The sequence below is a fragment of the Octodon degus genome, unplaced genomic scaffold (assembly GCF_000260255.1).
Source record: "Octodon degus isolate 3935 unplaced genomic scaffold, OctDeg1.0 scaffold00185, whole genome shotgun sequence".
Classification (NCBI taxonomy): domain Eukaryota; kingdom Metazoa; phylum Chordata; class Mammalia; order Rodentia; family Octodontidae; genus Octodon; species Octodon degus.
In genome coordinates this window covers 5,103,803-5,109,585 of record NW_004524761.1, presented here as the reverse complement: position 1 = coordinate 5,109,585, position 5,783 = coordinate 5,103,803, and positions in this window count along the sequence as shown.

Here is a 5,783-nt window from a genome sequence, read left to right as displayed (position 1 = left end):
TTTTTTTTGGTGGAAACGGGGATTGAACTCAGGTCCATGCACTTGCCAGGGAAGCACTTATTCCACTGAGCCATCTCCCCAGAAATTCTGGATTTTTTCTTTTTGGTAGATAGCTTTAGGTACATTGGCAAATTAGAGGCAGGGTTGAGGGCCTAACTGGAAACAAAGAAATGGCAGTTTTAATAGTTAGGCAGGGAACCACTAGAAGGTTTCCTTAGTATTGGACCAACCTAGTTCCTGAGAGCCATTTACCACCAGGTCACCTTAATAAAGTCTCCAGTGCATGGTGAACAAACATCCAATTTTTGTGCCAAAGTCAGGTTATCAGCCTCTTTTACTAGTATGGTGGTGGCTCTGGTGGTACACAGGCAAGAAGCTCACCCAGCTGGCATATAATTCAACCTCTTAGACAACTATGCTACTGGGCACTTCCAGTGTTCCAAAGTCTGAGTTATGATACCCCAAGTAGTATCATCTTTTTCATGTATGCATGACTGAGATGGTTTAGTAATATCAGGCAATGACAAAGCAGGAGATCTTAACAATTTTTCCTTTAGATTCTGCAAGGCTGTCTGGCATTAAGGGATTCATTCCAAGGGGGAATAATTTCCTCCTTTCAGAGCCTTATACAAAGGCTTTGTAATAATGGCAATGTCAGGGACCCAAAGGTGACAGTGTCCAACTATCCACAGGAATTCCCTCAGATCTTTCCTGGACGAGGGTTTCTTTAATTCACAGTGGGTGTGGTAGGTTGACAGCAAGTGGGCCCCATCCTGCGGTACAAATTCAAGAACTTTTATAGTTTGTATATAAATTTGAGTCTTTTTCTTTGACACTTGATATCCCCTATCCTGTAGTAAACCCAACAGTCTCTTCATTCCTTCTTGGAAAAGCTCCTGTGTTTCAGCTGCCAAAGCAAATTAGTAGCATACTATCATAGAGATATCTCAGGGTTTTCTACACTAAAAGATGCTAAATATTTAGACAAGGATTCTTCCAAAATTGTGGGGAGTTCTTAAATCCCTGATGAAACCTTTCCATGTTAGTTGACTTTTTTCCCCTCTTGACCCACACATTCAAAAGTGAACACTTCTTGTGATGCACCAGACAGGGTAATATAAAAGAAGGCATCTTTTAGATCTAATACAGTATACCAGACATGGGAAGGTGGGAGTAAACTGAGCTCACATAGGAGTTTAGCACAGTAGGATGGAGGCTAACAATCAATTCATTAACAGCTCGAAAATCTTGGAACTGGGTGTTACTGGTTGGCCCCAAACTTTTGGACTGGCAAGAAAGGAATATTCCAGGGGTAGTGAAACTCTTTTCGTATACCTGCTTCCCACAGCCTCTGTATGTGGGGCTTAATTTTCTTTCTGGCTTCCATTACCCTGGCTATTGTCTCACATGAACTGGCTTTGCATACCCCAAAAATTCCACTGTCACTACGGGAACATGAATCACCAAACTAGGGGGACAGTCTGATGCCCAAACTTTGGGAAAGTGTTGAGTCCATTGGGGGAGAGCAGGGTGCTTTCCAGGATTGGAGTCTAGGAGGTGATACTCCCCTTGCATGGGTAAAGTAATGCTTAAAACATGAGCCTCTAGTGAGGATTTCTCTCAGTTAAAATGGATTTCTAAGGAGTGAAGGAAATTTCAGCCTGCAGGTTGTGAAGGAGATCTTGGTCCAGGAGTGGGGAAAGACAGGCATAAACACAAAAGAATGACTAACCACATGTCACCCAAGCTGAACATGTCATGGCTCACAGAAAGGGTATGTTGAAGTCTGGCCAGTTGCCCCTTGAACATATCCACCAAAAATCTAATAGGTTTTGCCTGTACAGTTGTGGTTACTGTGGGTTCTCTGGGGCTGAGAGGCAGAGACCCATGACCTTATAATTCTAAAACTTACCTTGAATCCATCGCAAGTATTTCATTTTTTTCCTTGTCTAACAGCTTTGGACATTCTCACTTGAAATATCCCTTTTCCTTGCCATATTCTCTGTAGTCTGGGTTTAGGGGATTACAGGCTCCTTCCTCCTCTTTTTCTCCTGTTTCTGAGTCTCTTTATTGTAAGATTGTAGGACCACCTTCTTCTGTTCTTGCTTGAGTTTCCACTGTTATGAAACATCTTTTGGGTGCCCTCAGCAAACTGAGACAAATTCATTCCTGCAAACTCTTCCACTATCTGTAGCTTGAAGTATATGTCAGGGGCTGACTAACCAACAAAATTTATGTTGAGAGTGTGGGTATTTGTGGGTTCCAGTGGATCACATTAAGTGTACATTCTATAAGCCTCCATGAAGTGTTCAAGAAACATGGTGGAGTTTTTAGTTGCTCTCTCATGAAATTCCACAACCCTGTTCAAATTACTGGGGCAACAAGCAGCAGTGAATAGTCCTTTCTTCAATGCCTGATGTTATGCCTCTAATCTTTGTAACACATCTGCCTTGATAAAAATCCCAGTTAGGTGAACCTTAGGTTATAACTCAAGCCCCTACCTCTGTTTTATCATGCCCAAGTCCCCCAGAGTCTAACCTTACTTGATCCTCAGCTGTCTTCCGAATTCCCTCTCTCTCTCTTTTGAAGAAAATAGAGCTAGCAATATCTGCTGAAAATTACCCCACATAAGGTAGTGATTTAAACAGACTCCAGAAAAGTGATCAGAACCTGAGGCTGCTCTGAGAATGGGAGATTTTTGAGCTCTCTAGTTCTATAAGTCACTAGTACTGTAGGAAATATATGCCAGGGTGAACCAAAGATTTCTTCCCAGTCCTGGTATGTTGGCCTTCTTGGAGGGGCAGAACAGGGGCCAGGTCTGAGAAAGAGACTTCCTTGTCCAGGATGGTGGAATCTCCAGTTAGGATTCCCTGCAGTGACAAGGAGGGTGAGAAGCAGGATAGGATGGCAGTGGAGTGGAAAGACCAAGGTGGGATTATCCTCCTTGGGTATGGAGGGAAAAACATGGGTCTTCTGCTTTGAGGACCACTCTTTGATCACCAGAACTGAATCAGGAAATTCACAGACACACATCCCTAGCCATCAGGGCATCATCTAAACTGCAAATAGCCAGGAATTTACATAGGGAAAATGATTAGTGTGCCAAGGCTTCACAGTGACAACATCCCATACTCTACTGACTACTTGAGGATTAATTGTTTTCTCCACTGGCCATCCCGCACCAAAAGAGGTACATTATGACTTACACAAAGTGCAAAGTTTTCCTGGCTCCATCTTTACCCCATATGCATCCTTTCATTTGTCAAAATTCTTATCATGCAGTCTAGAATGGTGGATTTTTATATCTTCTTGATTCAGCTTTGGCAATTTGTATGCATCTAGGAATCTATCTATTTCTTTTGCATTTTACATCTTATTAGAATATAAGTTTTCAAGTAGGTATAGATGATTTTCTGGATTTCTTCAGGGTTCATTGTGATTTTACCCATTTAATTCCTAATTGCACAGATTTGAGTCTTTCCTTTTTTGATAAGGTTGGATAAGAATTTTTAAATTTTATTTAATCTTTCAAAGAACCAACTCTTCAGGTCACTGATATATATCATATCTATCTATCTATCTATCTATCTATCTATCTATCTATCTATCATCTATCTTTTTTTTTTTTTTTTGGTACTAGGTCGTACTACACAGCTTGGACTTGTAGTGATTTTCCTGTCTCAGCCTCCTAAGCATTGGGATTACAGGCATGCACCACCATGCTCATTTTTGGTGGCTGTTCCATGGCCAGTACAGTGTGTGGTACTGGGGATCAAACCTGGGTGCTTGCACTTGCCAGGCAGGCACTTAGACTGCCAAGATATCTCCCCAACCCCAGTTCATTGGTTCTTTTTTTTTTTTTTAGTCTCTAGTGCATTAATTTCTGCTCTGATCTTTATAATTTCTTCCCTCTTTTGAGATTTTGCTTTAGCCTGCTCTTCCTTTTGTAGAAGTGTGAGGTTCACCATTAAGTTGTTTGTTTGTGTTTGCTCTGTTTTCATAATATGGGTTTTTAAATTTTTTTTATTGAGAAATAAATATGAGTGAGACAGTTTCACAGCTGATTAATAGGACAGTTTTGATAATCAATACATTGTACATTGTTATCTTCTTAGTGGTTATCCATAAGAAGCAGACAGGATATTCTATCCAAACACTGTTAGTACACCTCTTTCTTCTCATTGAATTCAGTTAAAGTAGCTGTAAATTTATCCTATTTTGTATATATAAATACAAAATGATCTTTCCTTTGTATCCTTTTTTTTGTCCTGTCAGAGGTGAATATTCTATTGGAATCTAAATACTATAGATGTTTGAATTCAACTAAACAATCTAACACTGTTTAGCAGTCTATAATATTAGTGGGTTATCCTCAGAAGTTATTGACTACGGGTTTGTAATGCTATAAATTTTTCTCTTAGGTTTGCTTTCATTGTGTCTCATAAGTTCTGTTATGTTGTATTGTCATTATTATTTAATTGTAGAAGCTGTTTAATTTCTTCTTTAATTTCATCTGTGCCCATTTGGTTGTTCAGGAGTGTGTGATTTAATTTTGATTTGTTTATGAGTTCTTGTTGTTTATTTTGCCATTTATTTCCAATAAATACGAGATACAATGGTTTCCAATAAACACAAGATACAGTGGTAATATGCAGGAGATAACTTTAATTCCTCTGCATTTACTTAAGCATGTTATATGAGCTAGTATGTGGCCTGTTGTGGAGAATATCATGCATGCATCTGATAAACTATGTATTCTGATGTTGTGAGTTAAATATACTATGCCCATTTGTTCAAAAGTTTGGTTCAATTGTAATATTTCATAATTAATTTTTTGTCTAGTTGATCTGTTTCTTACAGTGGTGCATTGAGTTTCCCTTTACAAGTGTGTTAGTGCATATTTGATTTTTCATGTCAGTTAGCATTTGTTTTATATAGTTGGGTACAATGGCATTTGGTGCATATATATTTGTGATTGTTATCTTTTCTTCTGGAATTGTTCCCTTTAGAAGGATGTAGTGACCTTCTTGGGCTCTTTTGATGTCTTGGCTTGAAATTAACATCACCTGTAAATAGAACTGCTTCCCTATTTTTTCTACTTTCCTGTCACATGGAATATTATTTTCCATTTACTTTGACTTTCAGTCAGTCTTCCTTTTTAGTTAAATGTGTTTCTTGTATGCACCACATTGTTGGGTCTTGCTTCTATTCCGCTCATCTGTGTCTTTTGATTGTTATATTGAAACCCCTAACTATTGTTTATAACTGTTTATTGGCTTATCCTTGTCATATTATTTTCCTGTTGTTTGTTCCCTTTTTCCTCCTGTGTTTTATTACTTGTATTGCCTAGTAGATTCATTCTGCTGGGGCTATGGAGATTTAATCCTTGTCACCTCTTTCTAGAATGTTCTTTGGGACATTGTTGAGTGCTGGTTTGATGTTCATGAATTTCTTCAGGTGTTCTTTGTCATGGAAGTGTCTTATTTCCCCATCAATTTTGAAGGTGTTTTGTGGGGTATATTAATCTGTTTGGAGGATGTTTTCTCTTACTGATTGAAATACTTCACTCTAAGCTCTCCTTTATTAGATTTGTGTTTGAGTTGAGAAATTTGTGTTGGGAAGTCTGATGTGATTCTTTTTTTTTTTGCTGAATTTTTTCCTATTATTCTTTTTTTTATTTTTCAACAAATAATACACTGCATATATTATTCTTAGTGGTTAATTGCTGTACAAGATGCGGACTTGTGATCCTATTTACAAACACCATTAGAACAAATCATTCT